The following is a 23,533-nucleotide window of genomic DNA, read 5'->3' on the forward strand; positions in this document are numbered from 1 at the left end:
TGAATATGAATTCATACCAGAGCTGCAGATGTAAACATGGAGCCGTTTGTCCCCTCCTCCTCCTCCTCCTCCTCTTCCTCCTCCGGCCCCAGTTTTCATCACCTCTTCCTCTCCAGCTCCTCCTCCTCTTCCTCCTCCTCCTCCTCCTCCTGGAGCCACAGTCGTTTATTGTACAATAACAAAATTCCTCGTTAATGTTTAGTTAAACATCAGAAAAGTGTCCAGTGTGAATGATGCTGAGCAGCGGGAGACAGAATGTACTGAATGTGGAGATGCCCACTCCTGCAGCGTGTGTGTCTTTGTCTGTGTGTGTGTGTGTGTGTTGTGTGTCTGTGTGTGTGTGTGTGTCCTCTCAGCGACCCATTACTTGGCCTTGTCCTTCTCGGCAAAACTGTCTTCAGATGCCACACACGCAAAAATGCAAAAACTTGGTGAAGTGTAAAAAGATGTGATTTTGTGTGTGTTAGTGTGTGTGTGTGTGTGTGTGTGTGTGTGTGTGTGTGTGTGTGTGTGTGTGTGTGTGTGTGTGTGTGTGTGTAGCTTAAGGCAGCTGACACTGAACAGAACATGTGTGTGTGTGTGAGTGTGTGTGTGTGGGGGTAAATTGAAGTGGAGTCAGTCTGTTCAGTTCTGGATTTGGAGCCATTTAATTCCATTACATTCATTTTGTTGTTAGCGCCACACGCTACACAGCTAATTCCTCCAAACCTCTTCCTCCTCCTCCTCCCTCCATCCTAACCCTCCACCTCCACCAGTCTGAATTGTTCTGAGCTTCTTTCTCTCTCCACCTCCTCTGACTTTCATCCTTTTACCTTCCCTCTCTCTCTCTCTCTCTCTCTCTCTCTCTCTCTCTCTCTCTCTCTCTCTCTCTCCTCTTTTTCACTCTTTATTAGGGACCGTTCCTATGTTCCCCACTGGACTCTCTCTCTCTCTATCTGGCCTGTCTAGCTTCTACCTGGTCTTTTTACTAAACTTAACCAACTCCTTTCATCATTGCCGAAATCCCAACCAATTGGACAGTTCCACATTGCAAAAATCTGCAAAGTCACAACTCCACTTCCAGGTATATGGGACCAAAAATTGCATGTTCCCCGGGTCCTTTTGGGGAAAAACTGGGATCCTAGAACCCTTTTGTTGAAGGAAAAGAGAAAAAAAAAGAAAAAGGGTTCTAGTTTACATGCTGTCATTCCGACATCCCACCATTCCGATATCCCACCATTCCGACATACCCGATATCCCACCATTCCAACATCCCACCATTGCGATATCACACCTTTCCGATATACCACCATTCCAACATACCACCATTCAACATACCACCATTCCAATATCCCACCATTCCGACATACCACAATTCCGACATACCACCATTCGAACATACCCGATATCCCACCATTCCGACATCTCAATATTCCACCATTGCAATATCCCACCATTCCGATATCCCACCATACCGACATACCACCATTCCGACATACCACCATTCCAATATCCCACCATTGCGATATCCCACCATACCAATATACCACCATTCCAATATCCCACCATACCGATATACCACCATTCCAATATCCCACTTTACTGATATTCCACCATTCCAATATCCCACCATTTAGACATACCACAATTCCGACATACCACCATTCCGACATACCCGATATCCCGACATCCCGATATTCCACCATTGCAATCTACCACCATTCCGATATCCCACCATACCGACATACCACCATTCCAATATCCCACCATTGCAATCTACCACCATTCCGATATCCCACCATTCCGACATACCACCATTCCAATATCCCACCATTTAGACATACCACAATTCCGACATACCACCATTTCGACATACCCGATAACCCACCATTCCGATATCCCAACATACCGACATACCACCATTCCAATATCCCACCATTTAGACATACCACAATTCCAACATACCACCATTCCGACATACCCGATATCCCACCATTCCGACATCCTGATATTCCACCATTGCAATATACCACCATTCCGATATCCCACCATACCGACATACAACAATTCCGACATACCACCATTCCAATATTCCACCATTGCCATATCCCACCATTTAGACATACCACCATTCCGACAAGGCTTTCAATCAAAGGAAATGTGCGTTACTCAACAGGTGACTCCCTTCTACTTATCTGGACTCTATCTATCTGTCCTGTCTAGCATCTACTGGTCTTTTTACTAAACTTAACCAACTCCTTTCATCATTGCCTAAACCCAACCAGTGCAAAATCTTTTGGGGAAAAAATACGCTATTAAAGGAATTGTCGGTACCAGTACCGTCATTCCAACCATAGGAGGCAAGAATTGTCGGAATGATGGGGCGTTTGATAGAAAATTAAGTGTTGCCATTTAGACAATTAGAGGCCTATGTTGGACTGGTGGGATGTCGGAATGGCGGTTGCCATGTTCCCCGGTCACATAGGGATGACCCCCTTTATTTCCTGTTTGTTTATTTGTCATCGTCCTCAATGCAGGTCAAAGGTCACGACTGGGTGTTGTAGGTACTTATTGGTTTTCTTTGGCGTTTTCACCACCATAATAAAAACATCATGGCGATAAAAGCTGCTAATGCTAATGCTAATGCTAATACGAACTAATGACAATTGATTGAGGCTTTGAAGATCTCAACTGTTTCCTCTCTTTCTTGTTTCTCCATCCTTCATCACCTCCTCCTCTTCTTTTTCTTTTACCCACCCATCTCCCTGGCGATGAAAACTAGCATTTTTAGCTAACTCGGGTGCATTTACATTTGTTTTTTTTTACAATGTTTTATTAAAGTACATTGTCCCTTTTCAAATAAATTAAACTGAAACTCTCTCTCTAGCTCTTTCCTCCCTCATTCCACCTCACTTACCATCAGCATGGATTTTCCGAAACATTGAATGGGAAAGATGAGACGACGCAACATGGGGTTACAGTGTGTGTGTGTGTGTGTGTGTGTGTGTGTGTGTGTGTGTGTGTGTGTGTGTGTGTGTGTGTCTCTACGCTCTGTTGTCTGTGGTCAGACAGAAGGTTCTGGAAAAGTGGATCATATACAGTATTTGATGGCTCATTATCTCTTTATGTCTCCGACAACTCACGGACCATTGGGAAGGAAGGCAGGAGTGTGTGTCTGTGTGAGTGTTTGAGTGTGTGTGTGTGTGTGTTGTCAGTTCCATCAGGATCAATGTGAAGTTGAACAGGAGCTTTGATCTGATCGTCTCTTTGTTGTGTTACAGTCAAATTCAGATATTTACTCCAACAGCTTTCAGACGTCTGATGAGCGAGGAGCTTTTTGTTTTGACGCCAACAAGTCTTTTTAACATCAGAGGTTAAATTGGATCAGACGGACGGACTGAGAGAGAGAGAGAGAGGGAGGGAGAGAGGGAGAAAGAGAGAGAGAGAGAGGGTGGACCGGGGAGATGGAGAGAAGGAGAAGAAGAACAAGAAGAAGTAATAAAAGTAAAAGAGAGAAATTCTGGCCTGAAAGAAAAGCCCTGAGTTTTGAAGACTTGTCATCACCTCCTGAGAGGCTTTGGACCGCTAACACACACACACACACACACACACGAACCGAGAGGGAGAGAGAGCGCCTCTGGAAAACTGCTTAGTAAGAACCAAAAGCTCTGTAAGTTAAAGACGAAGTGGAGGAGGAGGACGAGGAGGAGAAAAGACAGAACAGAGAGGAGAGGAGAGGGTCAGACGTAGAAATGTAAGAATGAGAATGAGAAGGTGAAAACGACAAAATAAGCAGAAGAAAAAGAAGAGTTGTGTATATAATAATATTTAATATCTGTGTTTTAACCTAAACGAAGCTGGAAGTTTTAGCTCCAGGAACTAAAAGGTTCTTGTGGTCGGTGTTCGTCTGTTGTCGACGTTTCCAAAGTTGCGAGATGATTATGCAAATGACGTTTGGAAAAGCAGCGGAGGTAACTGCAGTACGCCTTCAGTCCAGCAGGTGGCAGTAAGAAGAGTTGTTGTTTTTTACTGTTGCGATCTCCACGACCTGTTTTGTGAGCTGTCGATCTCACGTGACCTTGCAGAATTTTTTTTTTTTTTTTTTTGACAATTTGTATCACTTTTATTTTATTTTTTTCAGAAATTTCTCAACAATATTTCCACAAATTCATTAGCCTCGTAAACCAGCCTCTCGCGGAAATGCATTTCATTTCATTTCTGAGGGAGAGTCTGGCCTCATCCCCGCTGTAAGCGTTTGGCCTGAAACCCTCAGAAGGCCGAGCCAATCAGCGTCGCCGCTGTGATTGACACAGCACGTTGGCCAATCAGGGACCGACTGGTGCAAAGTCACTACACCAACTTGCTGATTGGCTGAATGGGGTTGTCTGTCAACGCTACTACTCCCGCCCCGCTCCCGCCCACCCCAAACGCTTGCAGGGGGAATGAGGCCAGACTCTCCCTCAGAAATGAAATTAAATGCATTTCCGCGAGAGGCTGGTTTACGAGGCTACAAATTCATGCCATTGTCCCTAATTTGAACATATACACTGACTAAAAAAGTAATGTTCTACAGTCTCAGAACACATATTTGTGTCATGGTGCCGCCGAGACTGGGAGAGCTGGGACACCGGGTCGGAGGCTCTGATCTTACACGGTTGGTTTTCAGCCAAGAGACGCTTGGAAGGCAGAGAGCCTCCATTCTCCCTGGAACTAGTTACAAGTTATTGATTTAACCAGAACTAGGACTCTGTGAAAATGTAGCAAAGTTTGCTGTACTTTATCTTTAAATGTTCAAGGTTTTCCTTTGGCGCTACTTCTTTCATCCGCTGAACTGACTGCCGTATTCCTGCTCCTCCCCCCTGTGCTGTAACACATGCTACTGCACATGCTTTGAAGATGGATGACACAAATGTTGGATTGATTCAGAGGTGTGCAACACCTTCACTCTGCGAGCTTGTCAATCTGTCCTGCTCAACATGGAGGAAACCCAGAAGTTCTGGTTTCATTTCAGCTCTGCCCAGCAGAAACCAAAGAATCACAAAGCTGCAGCAGAATCTCACTAATACAGAACATGTTACATACATGGAAGCAGCTTTGACTGGATTAGATCAAACCAATGAAATTATTTTTCTCTTCCCTCCAGTGGAAGAAGAAGAACTTGAAGGACTTGAATGTCGATCTGTGGTCGGGGTCGTTGTAAATAAAGGATAAAGACATTATAGATAAGTTAGATAATGCCGAAACTGAATTATCCTCATGGGTTTGTCGGGTGCACGAACAACGAACACGATACTGTGCAGGAAAAAAAAACAAAATATATAAACAGTGAAATAGAAAGTGGAGACAGAGAGCAGAGAGGCCGAGACAAAGAGGAGGGGAGGAATGTCAGGAGTCATGGTTATTTGAAGAATGTAGATAGCATTAAAAGACGGAGAGGGGAAAAAAAGACGGGACCAAATTGCCTCAGTTACGGGAATCCAACCGACAACCCCCCCTGGAAACGACCGACTGCTGACCAGCTAATTTGAGAATCCCAACCACAGCACAGAGGAAAGTGTGTGTGTTTCTGTGTGTGTGTGTGTGTGTGTGTGTGTGTGTGTGTGTGTGTGTGTGTGTGTGTGTGTGTGTGTGTGTGTGTGTGTGTGTGTGTGTGTGTGTGTGCATCCGAGGACCAACTGTGTTTGCATGACTTCAAGTATTTGGCAGAAAACGGAGGATAAATTTCTCCCCTCATCTTCTTTTTGGACGGTGTTGCTGATCTGGCTATACGCGTGCATGTGTGTGTGTGTGTGTGCATGCATGTGTGTGTGTGTGTGTGTGTGTGTTGTGCGTGCATGTGTGTGCATGTGTGTGTTTGCAGAGGAGAGAGATAGAAAGTAAATGGAGACTTAAAACAAAGAAAAATGTTCCTTGGATGTGATCCCTTCTAAAAATAAGTGAACTGGTCAAAGATATCGAGGTATTATCCAAATATGTGGGGTGGTGTCTTCTCATCTTACTCTGTGTGTGTGTGTGTGTGTGTCTGTGTGTGCATGTAGGAAGGTAAATGGAGGTACTAAGCCAATTCAGACACTGCACTTACTGGAATCGAGGCCACCTAAAAAGACAGAGGAGACACACACACACACACACACACACACAAACACACACACACACACACACACACACACACACACACACACACACACACTCAGCCTGTATTTGCCCTGAGCTCAAATTAAACACCGCTGTCTAGTAATCCTGTTATCATAGGCTGCGGTCGCTCTATCTGTATCACTTACACTGTACGACACAGTAGGAATAGAAACAGGAATAACAGAGCAGAGGGAGAGCAGGAGAGAGGGAGACTGGGAGGAGAAGGAGAAGAAGAAGAAGGAGAAGAAACATGGACACATGGAGGAAAAAAGAAGGAAAAGGTGATGACGGTGGCAAGGTTTTCAAAGCGATTTCCAAAGTGGTGTCAGAATGAAATGTTTCACAGCTCATCTCTCTCCGACCGTTCACACTGAGTCGGCAGCTGATTCAAACATCTGGATGATGACACAGATGCAACAAAAAGGAAAAGAAGTTGTTTTTAATATCGGACGGAGTTCATCAAGGAATCTACTGAGGGCCCTCATGGTTTCATTACAGACTGTTTAAGGAGTCCTAAATAGATTTTGACTTTATCTACACTGCATCTTTTAAAAATATATATATATTACAAAGTGTTTTGACAAAACAGAAATGATAAAAATCCCAAAATAGGATCAGTTATGGATGGACATCAAATTATGTGCATCGATATAATCATGGAGAATTAGAGTAAAAGTAGCACCTGACATTTCTTGTCTGCCTTCCCTAAAAGCACTGGCAGTGAGATTGTTTGTTCCTTAATTCTGTTTTTTTGCTTTGTTTTTGCTTTTTCTTGTTTGTTTGTTTTGTTTTTTTAAGTGATTTGGTGTTTGTGTCTTTATGCCTTTTACCTTAATCCTTAACCTATTTTATGTCTCAATGCAAAGCACTTTGGCTTCCCCTGTGGTGGCGATGGATAATTCAGTCAACCTGAACTACATGTTGTAATATATATATTATAAAAGTGTCTGTTTACTTTATTTTTTTCATATTATATAACTAACTTAATTCACTTTGGTGTTCAATGTCTTCCAGTTCTTCAATAACCTACAATATTAACAACCTATTGAGCAAACGTTAGCATGCTAGGACCCTGAGCTACGATGGTAAACGCAATAAAATGTATGCAGAGGTGGAGAGTAATGGAGTAAATTTACTTGAGTACTGTACTTAAGTACATATCCAGAGGATTTGTACTTTACTTGAGTATTAGATTTCTTTGGTACTTATTACTCTTACTTGAATACATTTCCAAGACCAATATTTTTACTTTTACTCGAGTTAATTTCTAGGAAGGCTGAAAAGTACTCGTTACTTTCAGGTCTGCCCTTTTTTTTTTTTTTTTTTCTAAAATCCTATTGGACACCAGCTGTGTTTGTCAAAGAAGGAAACCCTAACCCCTAAAAGCAGCACATCAGTGCAGCTGCTTTCAAAGAGTTAATTCTCAGAAACAAGAGTTAAAAGCTCCTTACATTCATTTAGAAAAAATTATAGTAATTCATTGATGTGAAAAATAAGAAATTTACTCTTACTCTTACTTTTACGTAAAGTACATTTAAAAGCATGTACTTTTGGATACTTATGTACCTTTAAAAGCAAGTACTTTTTTACTCTTACTCGAGTAACATGTCGACTGAGCTACTTTTACTTGTAACGGAGTAAATTTTGACCAGTAGTATTCGTACTCTTACTCAAGTACTGGGGTTGAGTACTCTGTCCATCTCTGAATGTGTGACTGCAAAACAAAAGAGTGATCAATTAGTCTTGTTTATTGTTGAAGGATGTAAAAAAAATCAAATAATGATTCAATTAAATAAATAAAACAAGCACAGTAAAAAAACAGAGACAGAGAATCTAATAAATGAAAGAATTTCTCATTGTTTACTAATCTCAGAAGCAGATCCAGGTTACAGGCTTTTGCGCAGACTTGTAAAGCTACTAACTAACGGTTAATGCTCACGCTAAGTGGTTTGATTATATAAATAAATAAAACTGATGATTTCAGCCCTGAAGAAATGTTTACTAGATCTCTGAAGCTGATCCAGGTTACAGGCTTTTGTGCAGACTTGTAAAGCTACTAACTAACTGATTAATGCTCATGCTGAGACACTGAGCGCTGCTTCCTGACCTGCTGACACCCAGAACCGAAATACAAACTCTTAATCCCAGGGTGAGAACGGACGTGAGTCAGATCCGAAGGCCTAGATCTGTTGCTGTAGCGTGCTTGGACTCGTGCTGCTGCAGATCAGGTGCGACGGCTGCGAGACACTAGAATTTAATAGCGTGGGTCGTGTTTGTTGTTCTCTCTCTCTCTCCGGTCCAGCTCATTTAACTGTCTGTGACGGGAAGTGCTGCTCGTCGATAATCCTGAAGCTCTGAGGTTTCATCCACCTCTGTGCTTGAACCCGCCGGAGCTCTAAATCGCCCCTAAATAGCTGATTCAGATCCTGCGCTCTGCTGAAGCAACAAGCAAAAGAGTGGCAGCTTCAGGTTCTGGGTTTGCACGTGTTTACGGAGAGGAGCCTCCGCTGTAAGAACTAAATTATGACCTTGTTTGACTTTTGGTTTACATGAGCTTTAGCTATGTTTCCTTGGAGTATATGATATATGCCCTTCTATATTTTCCTTCCATCCTCCACCCATCCATCCGTCCATCCATCCACACTTCCTCCTCCTCTGTTCCAGTAATGTGTAGCTCTATATATACATACAGGCCATATACTACTCTTTATCGCCCATGTGTGTGTGTGTGTGTGTGGCCTCTGTTCCTGGAAGAGTTCAGCAGCTCACAGAACAGAAGTCATCCTCAGTTATTATAGTCCAGCAACTACTCTCACACACACACACACACACACACACACACTGAAATCTCCAGTTATCAATGTACCTGTACAAGTTGACCACAGCTTTGCTTCGTGGATGCACTCATCATTGTTAAAAAGCAGAAAGTCATGTAACTGCCTAAAATACAACTTGTGTTTGTCTAGTCTTTGTTAAAAATGCACTTTGATGGCTGTATCACACATGAAAACAATGAAATTCAACATTTTGGCAAATTGGCCCATTGCCATAATCCCTATATAGTTTTAGAAGTAGGTTCGTTACCTTTAATTGTCGGTCTAAAACAACTCTGTCTGGTAATGTTCTGTTTAGCGTGGTGAATATGCAGGTCACAACTTGTCCACCAGAGCGTTGTGGAGTTGTTGGATTGTGTATTTGATGAGTTTGATGAGGGAAACCAAGAAATCCCATGAGCCTCCGTATAGCGTAGCTCTGAGCAGCTCGCGGCTCTGCTCCGCCGTTCTAAAAATAGCTTGCACCGACAAATAACTCCTAAAACTACTGTATAGGGTTCATGGCATTGGGCCAATTTGCCAAAAATGTTGAACTACCCCTTTAATAAAACGCTACCAGTTGATGTCAGTGTCCATCTCAAGTGTTTGGTGAGTGAACGCTGCTCCTTCACCTCCACTGGCTGAACTGAACATGGCGTCACTGCTCACTGCCTGCGGAGCGACTTGTGGCATCGGCGACGTCGTCTTTAGCTCCATCACTCAGGCTCGGGCTGTTTTCTCTCGGCCACTGTGTTCCTCTGAGGAATGTCAGCGGTCTCGGTCCAGACTCTTCTGGTCTGTGGTTCCCTGGTTCCCTGATGACGGTGGAACGAGCTGCCGATGCTATCGGAGCAGGGATGTCCCTCTCCGTCTCCTTCTACATCCTCTGACATCCCATCATGCCTGATTGAACAGATTTAGCTCCTAAACCGAGATATGCTGCTGCTTCTGCTGCTGCACTGGAACAAAACTCGAACTCACTTATGTCATCAGTCTGTCCAATCTTTTTAACTGTCACAACACTTGATGTGCATCTGCTTTACAGTTTAACTTTAATGAAAACTCTCCGTCCTTCCTCTACAGTGGAACTTAAAGGGGACATATTATGGAAATATCAACTTTTGAAGGCTCTTTAACATATATCTAGGTGTTTGTCTTGCCTTCTGGCCCCCAAAATGTGAGAATTGACAAAAAAATCTGGCTCCCTGGGTTGAAATCCATGTTTTTTTACGAACTGTTCTCTCAGTTGGCATCCAATGATTGCTAATTAGTTGCGAAGCTGTTTAATTAAGGTGCAAATCTTAGCATAGTTCCTCTTAAATCTCAGAAGTTGGAATCACGTCACATCCAAGTCGATCATGTTCCAATTACAACTTTATAACAAGTCGGAAAGGTTACACTTAGCTATTGTTGTCGTTAGCATTGCTAGCTAATACCAGCTGATAACACCACCTTACTCAATAGGCTAGTTTGTGTAGAAAATGGAACAACAATTGCACAACACTGTCAGTAGGAATTGATTTGAGACACAAAAATGTGAAAATTGTGTGTGGAAAAAGGAACATAACAACAAGTCTGAAGGTACAACGATGCTGCTATGAGTTAGCCATTGTTATTGTTAGCATTGTTAGCTAATACCAACCAATAACAACAAATGATGTGATAGCCTAGTTTGAGTGGAAAATGAAACATAACATATCTAAATGTAGACTGTGGCTGTTTAACAGTGAGGTGTGCTGCTTTTATTCACTGTTGATGCACAGGGAGCGGCCATCTTGGATTGTGAGTTCATGGGTAGGCTATTGAAGTTTGTGGGTCTTTCCAAGTCGTAATTTTGACTCATTGGGGTGTTTCTGATGACGTACCAACTAATAACTCTGAAGATGCCATCGATGATGCTAAAAGATTGAACTCACCCATTCCTGTTGCAACAGGCTGCAGCAGCAGAACTAAATGCAAATTTGTGTGTTTGTTTCGCCCCGTCCTTTTCCACAGATATAACTCAGATATAGAGTGAAACAGACTGTGACACCAGGTGAAACCCATCTCGGTGTCAGTGTCTGGACTCGCTCTGTCTGCAGGCACCAGCAGAGGCTGGTGAGAAGCAGGAGAAGGAACCAAACCTCTAATCAGGGCTCTCCTCGGATCGCCAGGAAGAATCTGGTGTAAATTAGCTCAGTAATCCTCTTGTGTGTCCCCACCATGACTCGTCTTTATTCATCTCATCTGTTTGTTATTTCACGTTAACCATGAAACGGCAGCTTGCCATGAAGCACTCAGTTCTTGAGGAACACGTTGGGAGTGTTGGAGCACGTACGGACACGAAACGACCTCAAAGTTTTAAAATCTCCTCTGTCACCTGATAGGCCCACACTGCTGTCCCGATCGGTCCAGGATTGTCCGTTTTATTCATCGCAGCTAGCGGAGAGCTCACGTAAACCCCGAATGCCTTTTATTTCCACGAGCCAGGAGCCCCGAGGAGCCAGGTCCAGAAAATTATTTGAAGCTCGTTGTGTAATTTCTAGAATAACTCCTCAGCGTTCACAGTGAGGACAGTTTGTTTAAAAGCTTCAGATAGATATTCACCCACTAACGTCTCTCCCCTCCCCTCCCCTCCGTCGCTGCGGGTCAGGGTGAGCAAGGTTATATTGGCGTCGAGGGGATTCAGCTCGCCACCATGAAACCTAATTAGTAAAGCTTCAAACCCGCAGGAGTCAAGTTTCCTCTCATTAGGTATGTCCTCCTCCTCCTTCCTCCCTCTCTGCTCTATTCTCTCCTCTTTTCTGCTGGTCTTTGGTCATCGTGACATTACAGCAGAAAGACTAGAAGTAATTAAAGCTCCATACAGTATAAAGTTAGACATTTGTATTAAAGCTCCTTCAAAATAAAGGTAGATGTTTGTGTTAAAGCTCCTTCAAAATAAAGGTAAATGTTTGTGTTAAAGCTCCATACAGTATAAAGGTAGATGTTTGTGTTAAAGCTCCATACAGTATAAAGGTAGATGTCCATGTGTAGTGTGATTATAAAGCAGCTCTAGGTTCTATATTAATACTGTGAAAGTATCAAAGCCTCAGTCCACAGAGAAATGTACACAGCCTGTATTCAGAAACTGATCCTTAAAACCAGCCGTCAGGACTTCCTGTCACTTTGTGATGTCACAACAAAGCGATAACAATGCCCCCACCCACTTGGATCCACCATCCAACACTTGCATGATTGGGTTTCTCTGAATATTTCACCTGAACTTTTGCTCTCTTAAAAGGGATAGTTCAGCATTTTGGCAAATTGGCCCATTGCCATAATCCCTATAGTCATAGCAGTAGGTTCATTACCTTTATTTGTCGGTGCAAGCTGTTTTTAGAACGGCGGAGCAGAGCCGCGAGCTGCTCAGAGCTACGCTACGGAGGCTCATCGGATTTCTTGGTTTCCCTCATCAAACTCATCAAATACAAAATCCCAAAACTCCAAAATGCTTTCGTGGACAAGTTGTGACCTGCACATTCACCACGCTATGAGATAATAACACAACGTTACGAAACGGAGCCGTTTTCGAGGTAAATACAGAGTCTTCTTGCTGAAAAACTGTCCCTGAATGCAACACACATCAGTGGTTTTGCATGAATTTACCTCTAAACAACTCTGTCTGGTAACGTTGTGTTATTATCTCATAGCGTGGTGAATGTGCAGGTCACAACTTGTCCACCAGAGCGTTGTGGAGTTGTTGGATTGTGTATTTGATGAGTTTGATGAGGGAAACCAAGAAATCCCATGAGCCTCCATAGCGTAGCTCTGAGCAGCTCACGGCTCTGCTCCGCCGTTCTAAAAACAGCTTGCACCGACAATTAAAGGTAATGAACCTACTGCTATGACTATAGGGATTATGGCAATGGACCAATTTGCCAAAATGTTGAACTATCCCTTTAATATTTAGATCAATTAGGAAACAATCAGACAAACCAATACAACCTTTCAGACTTCCTGTTTGAACCTCTTCAGAATAAAAGCCCACAATCACGTGAAATAAGCATTTCTCCAAAAGAAAAAAAAAGAAAAAACCTTTCTCTGCTTGTATTTATTTATTTTGACAAAAAAAAAAAGCCAGTCATAGGAATGTAGTCCATAGATTCCTTATCATGCAGTAAAATCAAAAATAAAAATCAGACATTGTTAATCAGATATTGTTTCAGCCTCTCATCCTGTGAAAGTGTTTATGTTCATTAATAGTGTTTAAGCAGAATCTTTGATCTATTGTAAATATTCTAAATTAGTTTATTTCTGGACCAAAAAATAAATGAGGACAAAGTTGAACCAGGTTTTTGGTTTATTTATGGAGAAATTTTTTTTTTAAAGAAAAAAGTTCAGATTCTGATCTTTAAATAATTAGATAATTAAAGTTCTTCCATCGTCTGAACGAAGCTGCAGGTCAGTGGAAGTTCAACTGTTGAACCCGAGCCAGAGGAGATCCCAAAACCACAGGTATGAGTGTGTGTTTAAGGGTGTGTGTGTGTGTGCGGCTGCCACTTTCCTTGTGTTACATTTACTGTATAGCCACCGTGATGCTTTCAAGGTCCCCTAGGAATGTACTGTCTCTGATCTGCTCTTCACTGTGGGACATTTGTTAAAGTTCAGATGGTCGAGTTGACATCATGATTACAGAGTGGGAAACACACACACAGACTGTGGGGTTAACACACACACATACTTACCCCTCCATCTCTCTATTCCTGTTCTCCCCCCATTCAGTAAAATAATGCTTTATTCAACACACATCTTGTATTTCTTGCTGATGCACACGTATGCACAATCACACAAAAACACACACTGCTGAGTGATAAATTTGTGGTCTTCTATGAATAGCGAGCTGAATAGCAGAGCTGACCAAAGGCACGCAGCATCCTTGGCCCTCACCAAACACAAACTTTGTGTGTGCGTGCATGTGTGTGTGCGTCCATGTGTGTGTGCGTGTGTGTTTTCCTTGAGCTTAGTGATGCAGATTTTTGCCAGAAGTCACCTCAGTGAAATGGAGACATCCAGCCACGTGTGTGCGAGTGCGTGTGTGGCTTCACACTGCGAAGGCATCTGTCCTCAGATGTGATCAATTCACCCTTGGACAAACAATGGTCACGGAAGGGTTAACTCCCATTGGAAACCATTGAAAATTAGGCAGATTTAAATTGCTTATAAGGAAAATTTGAAGGAACTTATATAAGAAAAATGGTGTCCGTGATAGAAGACGGACGTGGCTAAAGAGCGATTGAACGGGCATTACATGACTTTTCCGAAAAGTGGGGAAAAATCATTGTTTTGGTCACTCACTAGCTAGTAGCCAACGATGCTAGCTAACGTTAGCTACAAGCTAACATCGATCTCCCGTTTCTCCTCGTAAAACTTCACAAAGTTCAAAAGACATTAGCAATGGTAACGTTACGTTTGCTAGATCACTTTGAAGGTTAAAGTAATATATGTTAGGCTATAATGTTTATTCATGTCCTGGGTTTGGAGAATGGGATAAAAATGACTCTGGGAACACGTTACAGATATCGTGAGTCGCTATTGCAGGTACCCCAATGCTAGCCTCGTAAACCAGCCTCTCACGGAAATGCATTTCATTTTATTTCTCAGGGAGAGTCTGGCCTCATTCCCCCTGTAAGAGTATGGCCTGAAACCCTCAGAAGGCAGAGCCAATCAGCGTCGCCGCTCAGATTTCTGTGATTGACACAGCATGTTGGCCAATCAGGGACCGACTGGTGCAAAGCCCTGGATGATAACGTCACTACACTGCGCGACTCTTACCACAATGAACATGGTGGAGCTATCTAGCAGTAGCAATCTAAAAACAGCAATAAGGGAAGTTCTTACTGAAATACCATCCATTGCAGCAATTAAACAAGAGCAAGAGTCGGCACTTGTTGAGTTTCTTGAAGGAAAAGACGTTTTCGCTGTTCTTCCAATTGGATTCGGCAAAAGTTTGATATACCAACTTGCTGATTGGCTGAATGGGGTCGTCAGTCAACGCTACTACTCCCGCCCACCCCAAACGCTTACAGGGGGAATGAGGCCAGACTCGCCCTGAGAAATGAAATGAAATGCCTTTCTGGGAGAGGCTGGTTTACGAGGCTACCTCAGGCACACATTTTAACCATGTTGAAAAATTAAAGTAGTTTTTTCCGAAAAAAATTGCTGTCTACCTATCTCGTTTCATAGGGTTTCATCCCAGGGTTGTCCAACCTTAGAACGCTGCACAACACGTGACATGGGGAGAAGCGCTCTGATTGGTGGAACAGCAGACCAATCAGAAGGCCAACAAAGGGTCAATTGGGAGATTCTTTGTCCATGTATGTGTGTCCATGTGTGTGTGTGTGTTACAGTAACAGTAGCCGGCCACAGGTCCTGCAAAGTTCATGAACAACAACCTCATCATCATTATAATCATGTTGTTTGTCAGCGTTCCTCTGTGGGTGTGTATGCACTTATGTTGTCATGGGATTGGCTCGTGTGTGAGTGTTATGTGCTATAAAGATCAATGGTTGCGTGTTTTTTTTGGCGACAACACAAAGTGTTTAGGTGATGGAAAGGTGGAGAGGCGTGTGTGTGTGTGTGTGAGGGATGTGGAAAAAGGAAGACAAAGTAACGGAAACAAACCATCAGAACGTGTGTGTGTGTGTGAAGTGTTGTGTACAATACTGTAATTGATTGAGTTTTATTTGCTCGTTGTGCGCGCGCCAACAAATTTCTGTTTTGCCTCGTTGAAGGAAACGCTCGTTGCCAAACACAAAGTTCCCGTGAGTGGTGTGTAAACTGCAGGTTACCACGACGACAGCATCTGCAAACTCGTTTTTTCAAGAGCATGGGAGTTAGTGCGCTGAATGTTTGATAAATGGAAGAAAAATAAAACACTGAACATGAAACAATGACACAGGAAGAAGACGAAAAGGATGAGGGGAAGAGAGAGAGAGTAAAGGACAAAAACACAAGGCAGGAAAAAGAAAAAGAAACGACAGAGAGACGTGAACTTGTCCTCAGAGAGCGATGGTCTGGACCCGTTTAAAACAGGTGTTTATGGTGTTTTACTGCAACCGAGTTCGAGTCTGGACGTCGTCCACAGTCAGGTAGCTACAAAATCACTCAGCAGACAGAGAGACAGACGGAGGGGAGAGGGGAGAGGGGGGGTCATCATCTGTTTGTACTGTACTACGTCTGACTGGAGCCATAATAAAAATAACACTGTGACTATATAAAGCAGCAAATACTGATAATAAATGATAGAAAACTTCTCAAAACAGTGGTAGGAACTATTCACTGCACAACAAATACACAAAAACATACAGACAAATGTACAAAAACAACGATGACGGCGACAAACAAAACATAGTAGGCTAATATGAAGAATAACATCAAAACTAAAAAGAGCAACATCAGCCAAAAGTAAAAAAAAAAAAAAAGCACCAACTTTCAAAAAGCAAAGGATAGAGAAATAAAAATAGATTTAAAATGTCCTTTATAAATAATACTGAAAGAGGTTAAAATATGTAGGCCTACTGGATAAGATACATAAATATTATATGTAGCTACAGTTTAAGAAGTTAAATAATGAATAAAAGGTTTTATGTTCATTTAAGGTCTGTTTTTCAGAAAATAAAAAAAGGACTGCTTGTTTGTTTTAAAGACAGCAGGTGTTAATCAGTGGTGCAACCTAACTTGTAACCAATCTGAATGTCAATCATTTTATCTCTGTCTTGCCATTGGGTCTTCACAAACTGACAGCCAATCAGAGCCAGTCTCTCGGGTTGGGGGCGGGGCAAGTGACGCAGCCCGCAAGAAGAAGGGGAAAAAAGAAAAATACAAAGTAAAAAGAGTAAAAAACAAAACAAAGAAACGATATCACAGAGTATTTTACTTTGCGTGGTCCATATGTTAACGTGTGTGATCTGCAAAAGGTAAAAAGAAAAAGAAAAAAGAGTTTGTGTCTTGATTTTGTGCTGTAACTGTTGATATTATTTATTAGCATTAGCGACCTGCTAGTTAGCGTTAGCATACCGTTAGCTTTGCGATGCTAAAACGGGCTAACGCTAATTCGCTATGAAGTTATCGTTTAGTGTTGAGGCTCAACTGCGTTAATGTGTTTACAGGAGGAGACGGACACTGTGGAGAGAGAGAGAGAGAGATGGAGGAGGAAGCAGCTTCCTCCAGTGGGTGGACCCTCCTGTTTACTTCCTGTGTGTGCTAGCTGCTAACTGCTAACTCACCTGTGGCCATCGGCTCGTTCCCTCTGCTGTTTCTACTGACAACGGCTTGGACTCGTGAGTACTACCTGAACTTTTATTTTTGCTCATTTCTGAGTGAAGTGTGTGTGCGTGTTTGGTTGCATTATAGGTATTTAAGGTAACTTAGTGGTTTTTGTTTAACATTGAAGGTATATTTTGAAAGGAAAAGGAAAAGAGACCTGGTATTTTATTTAGTAAATCTTTATTATATAGCCTATTACATAAGTGGTGTTTTGTTGTAGCCTTTTTTTTTTTTTTTTTCCTGAGAGGAGGTTCATTACATTTTATTTTATTCCATTTGTATAGATAGATACCTGTTAAGGGATTATTGCATTTAAAGTACAGTTGTAGGCATTCCCTCATAATTGTAGACAAAATCAGAAAAGGTAAGTCAGAGATATTCATTCATTTTTGTGAACAAACTCAGGCCCTGTCTCATGGTACAACACACTTTCTTTTTAAACATAGCTACCTGGGACATGGGTTAGAAAAACAACTTTTGTCGTGTCTTGATAAAAGTGACTGAAAAGTTGGAAGTCACAAGTAAAACCTGAAAATCACTCATGAATCTGCTCTTGTTTCCTGGCTTTTCTGCAACATTTTGTACCATTTCTGGTTTGTCTTTCCCGTCAAAAGCCTGTTACAGTAACTGTGAGGAGATAATGCATCAATGATGTTTTTTTTGTGTCATAAATGGTCAGAGATGATCATAGTCCTGCAGTATTTCGTAAACGATGAGAGCTTGTCTGGACAACTTTGTTTATGTTTTTGTGAAAGAGCAGAGATTCAGGTTTGTGACCACTTGTTTGACATGAAATGATGGATGGAGATTTTCTACGTAGATCAATTAGGAGGAATTCTGTTTTGTCTGAATTTAATTTGAAAACGCTTGCCGACATCCTTCCCTTTACATCTGTGAGACAGTCCTTCAAAGGTTTGTGGTTGGATTTAAGAGTAAATATCAACGTCTGAGGCTGAAACATGAAGCATCAACAGTAAAGAAGCTGTTCCTCTGCTGACCAACAATGAAGAAAACATATTATAAGAAGAGAATCACATCAGACTGAAGCAGCTCCACAGGTTTCGTTCAGTCGCATGCGTAGCGTAGCTTAGCTCAACTCTGTGTTAGCCAGCATCACCGTAGCATCTGGTAACCTTTGGCTGCCCTTTGAAGTCAGGCGGAGAATCCAAGTCACTGCGAAGAGAAAACAAAGGGGAAACATCTTCATTTTCTATCTAACAGCTGTCTCTCAGCCTGCCAACTCCATCCAGCTCCATCCCAACCCCGTCCAACTCCAAAAACGCTGTTTGTTCCCCGCCTTGGCTGTTGGTTCGACCCTAATGAATCGTAGCATGTGCTAAGCTTTCAGTTAAGTCAGACGGGAGTTATTTTAACTGTGTGTGTGTGTGTTTGTGTGTTGTTGTGCACTGCCTGTAACCTCTGGATCTGGCCGTTCTCTCAGCTCGTAGCAGCCTAGCTCGAGCTAACCTCCGGCTAAGGGTGTAGCTTGACAAATGGAGCGCGGTCGGCTACTGACCTCCAAACGTAAGGCATAATTAAGAGTTATGGTTTGACTCTCTCCCGCGCGCTCGGCTCGGCTTGGCCTGAGATCAGCCGTGTTGTCTCAGCTCCAGATACAGTCATGTTATAAATCATGAGGCTCGGGGGGTGAAACATGCTAAACCTCGTCCATCTCAAATAGATGTTTTAACCCAAAAGACCTTCACAATCTCAGATGGCGTTCTAAACGGTAGCTAACGAGTCCCTGGGATTCAGCTAATTATTGATTAGAGAGATGAATCACTCGTCGGCTTTTGTTTTTAATCAAACCAATGACATGGAGCCTCCTCACCTGGACTCCAGCACAGATGTTTCTCTAATCACTTTTGAGTTTCTGTCTGTGCTTCTAAAAATGGAAACGACAAAATCTATGCTGACTATATACATAAACATAACCAGTTTGTTTTTGCTGAAACATAAACTTTTCCTAAAGACACCAAAGAACGTAGTTACACTTAATAACTACACACTTATTTTCATAAATTATTTAAAAAGTATTATTACTACATTGATGCTATTTAGTCTGTAATTCATGAACACAGAAATGTTTTACTCTGGATTAATAAGGTCATCTATAATGCATTTAAAGGGACAACGAGGAGTTTGTATATGGTTATAAAAAAGTCTCATATTAATGTGGATAAATCTGCGTTACCCACACTTGTTAATGGCTCCATTTTCGATAAATATATCGTTTTGTCTCTATCGTTATTTTGTTATTTTAATTAATGGTGGAAACGCTGGGCGAGCCGACCAGTGTTTCCTTACTTTCGGTTTCGCGGATGCTGGCCGGCGGGTCATGGGAATAACGCCGCTGAATCGCCGTTTATGGTCGGAAGTACGATGGTATCTGATCGTCTTCGAACCTCTGACTTTAATTCTTGATGAATGAAAACATTCTTGGCAAGATGTCCGTCTTGCGCCGGTCCAAGAATTCCACCGTGCGCGCGGAGGCTCATGGTAAACGTAGTATGAAAACACTTCGCTTTCTAAAACTCCTCGTTGTCCCTTTAAGAAGAATTAACACACCTTCCTTTGATCTAATGTTGATAACGTCCGTTCTCATCTAGAGACAATAACTGATGCAAAAACATCCAACAGAAACCACACTTGTATTGGCCACACCCACTTTGGTCGGTTTATATCCCAATACAGATACAAAGTCAGATACAAATATCTACATCTGTGTCCCATCCCACTCCATATAAATCAATACTTTGGTAATCGGCACTTGCTTTAATTGCCTCCTTCTAATTGGTCGCCTGGTAACTGACCTGTCTCCTCCTCAGGTCACATCTTTCCTCACACTTGGTCGTGGTGTTGCACAGAGGAGGCCGAGCACAATAAAAGAGGAGAGAGAGCGAGAGCACACAGTGACCCTTGAACGTCCTCTTTAGGCAGATGGACAAATCATTAGAGAGAGTTTTTCACTGCTGTCTATTATCCTGCCAAAAGTTCCCTTTTAACTACAGCCAATGGTTTAAACTTTCAAAGGTACCAATATATGCTAATACTTCAGATCTATATTTGTCAATAAGTAAAAAATAAAGCGACAGATCATGTTTAACACGTTAACGTGAGTGCACTCGGGTTCCTGTGAAGCATGAGACACGGAGACATCTTCATATCTCATATATTTCACAGCCGTCTCCTCCGCTGCCAGTAGTTTCATCTCAACTGGAGCCAGAGTCCTACTGTGTCTTCTGGACGCTCCCCAAGCGACATGGTCTCTCCACCACAGGGCCAAAACCAGTCCTACCCCAGGGTTTAGCCACTTACCATTGATCCCCGAGCTCTTCCCCTTTAGAAAACAGCATTTCTGGGATTCTCTTTGCCTCCGTTCGCCAACACCAGACACGATTGCCAGCTTGGCCGCAGCTTGAAAAGGATTGATAGCGGAGCGTTCGCTACACGGCCCGGCGCTGCGACATTACAGCTTGTGTCTGAGAGGTCTGGTAATGATTAGACTGGGTTTTATCGGATCACCAAATGGCTGCTCTGGTTTTCTCATAATATCAGCTCAGTGTTGTTTTCTCCCGTGTCACTGCTTCATTATTTTATGAGGACAAGTAGCTCCTCTCGCTGACTCTCTGTAGAGTTTCTATTAAAACCAGCGTCAGGCGTCGCCGCTGTTTCCTAACTTCTTATTCACAGGTGTCGTCCGTTTCAGATCGTAGCGCGGCGGCGTCCACGTCCACGTGCAGCCCAGCTGTGGTCGTTCCGGCACGTGAAACTCTTTCACCATCGCTTCTTTCTTCCAGGAAGACACCAGGGCCTCCACCCTCCATGAATGAGTCACTCCCCAAAGAATAAAGTTTTTTTGCGAGGTGCAACAATAACATGAACTGTAATACTCAACTCAAAACAAGTTGAAAATACTGGACAAAGTTGTAAAATGCTGAAACTGATGGCAACAGATCCAAGAATTTACTGGAAAAACCAGTGATGACCAATCCGGACGTATGATTCAGATCATCAAATTTCAAAGCTTTAGTTATGGACGATATATGGATCTGTGTTCAATAACAACAAGAACTTAAAAGGCCGTTTGTTCAGGACATATTTCACAACAGGAACGCATCGCTGATGGTTGTAATTGTTTTTCCGATGGAAACTGGATTCCTCATCACATTTTTACGGCACTTTTAATGTAGTTATTTGTGTTTTCTTCATTTAAAGCTTAAGAAGCACCAACACAGCAACACAAACTGCCATCGGGATGTGGTTAATGTGGGAACGACTGTGCCCTGATAATTTTATTGCTGCAACTTTGCACATATTTGCGAATTATCCTGATTAGGTGTGGGTGGGAATTGGGCAAGACGGTCTTTGTATAATTTTATGACCTGGTGTTTTTCACTGTGTTTTCATCAAGTTCTGTCATAAATACATCGGTCCACCCACCTGCCAAAGGACCACAGGCTAATGTTCCCGTACCTCGACAACTTGTGCTGTCTGTGCGGTATTGTATGGTATGGGCATTAAAGGGATAGTTCACCCAAAATTGAAATTTCACTCAATATCTACTCACCCTCATGTCGACTAAGGGCTGGGAGAAGTTTCAGAGTACTGGAAGCTTCTCGAAGCTCCTCTTCCCGGTTCGTCAAATTTGGACGAACTGGGAAGAGGACAGACCGAGAACCAGGAAGAGGAGCTTCCGCTACAAACAAGCTTGAAATATAGACTTATTTAATTTTTTTTCCGGACAATTTTGCATTTCGGGGCTTCAATACAAGACGGACATTACATACGAGCAGCATGGAGGTATTTGGATGTTTTTTGGTGTGTCTTTTTGTTACGAAGACAGTTGGTATCCATTTGCAACCGTTATATATGCACTGCTATGCCGTGACCCCCTGTAACTCGGAGAAGGCACGGAGGACTCTGAAACTTCTCCCAGCCCTTAGTCGACATGTGGGTGAGTAGATAATGAGTGAAATTGAACTATCCCTTTAAACTACGCATTTTAATGCAACAGGAACAGTTGTGTTACATTTAAGGCCTCATATTTTGGTGAAAACAATGTTGAATCAGCAAAAAAAAACCAAAGTATTTTTTTAGGGGAAATGATATGAAACCTTTGGATCGGCCACATTTCAATCAGCATCATGGATCGGTATTGTGTTGTTGTCCATAACACAAACATTTCAAAGGCCAACTGACATTACTGGCTTTAGAGATCAGTGGAATCAGCCAGTAAACATCAGCTGGAGGCAGTTGGACGGTCTGGGACACTTTGACCTGACACGTGGCGGCGCCCTGGTCACCTCCTGGTTTGGCGTCGTCTTCTTGCCCGCTGGATGACACGGGGCTGTTGGACCGCGACAGCATCGCAACCAATCAGCAACTGGAATGGGATCAGACAGCCAATCAATTACTGGAACGTATAGGCCTCTATTACTGGTCCCTACCAATCACACACTTGGCACAAACTGTATCGGCGTCTCTGCCTTTGTCTTCTCCTATCGGCCTCCCCTCCCTCTGCAGCTCTGCAAGTCGCCTCTTTCTCCTCATCAGCCTTAGCCCTTTGCTCTGTTTATCTTCCCTTTTTTTTCCTGCAGAGAGAAAGAGATTAAATACCTGTGAAGAAAGAAAGAAGTAGAGGAGGAGATACAAGGACAAGTGCTTCTCTAGCCTTTGGCTGACCTGTCTGGATTCCAGGAGTCTAAAGACACCATGGGACTGTTTTAGCAGCTTTTCCTCTGAACTGATGTCACTGGAAAGGAACAGTCTCCCTCCTCTTTAAACACTTAAACACGCACACACACACATGTATACTTACACACAGACTGTAGACTTCAGGTGACCTCTCCTGAGTCTCCGTGAACGTCTCGTTATCTTGGGGTCACGTCCAGGCCAAACAGAAACCCGCGACACCAGCAGCTTCGGATGTTCCCGTCTGAAACGGCTGCACCAGCTCCTCTCAGAAACTTTCCATGAAGTTTTTCTCGAAAGAGCCTCCAATGGCCAAAACCTACTAGACGGACATAAATGTAATGTTTTTCAAGTTCATCCACACAACTGTCAACATGGCCTCGGTGCTGCAGCCTCTGGCTTCTGCAGCTGGAAACATTGATTGTTTTCCGATCGACATACTGAGTGATACGTCTATTTTCAGAGTTACAAGGTTTTTGGTTTTTTGTGCTGCCAGTGTGGTTGTGAGGATGTCGATGCCACATTGATGTCTAGAGGAGGAATCCTGAGGACTCATCGATCTAACCACACCAACAGGAGATTTTAGATACAGTATGCAAAGTTAGTGGATAAACATTGGAGGGCAT

This window comes from Trachurus trachurus, assembly GCF_905171665.1.
Source record: "Trachurus trachurus genome assembly, chromosome: 18".
Classification (NCBI taxonomy): domain Eukaryota; kingdom Metazoa; phylum Chordata; class Actinopteri; order Carangiformes; family Carangidae; genus Trachurus; species Trachurus trachurus.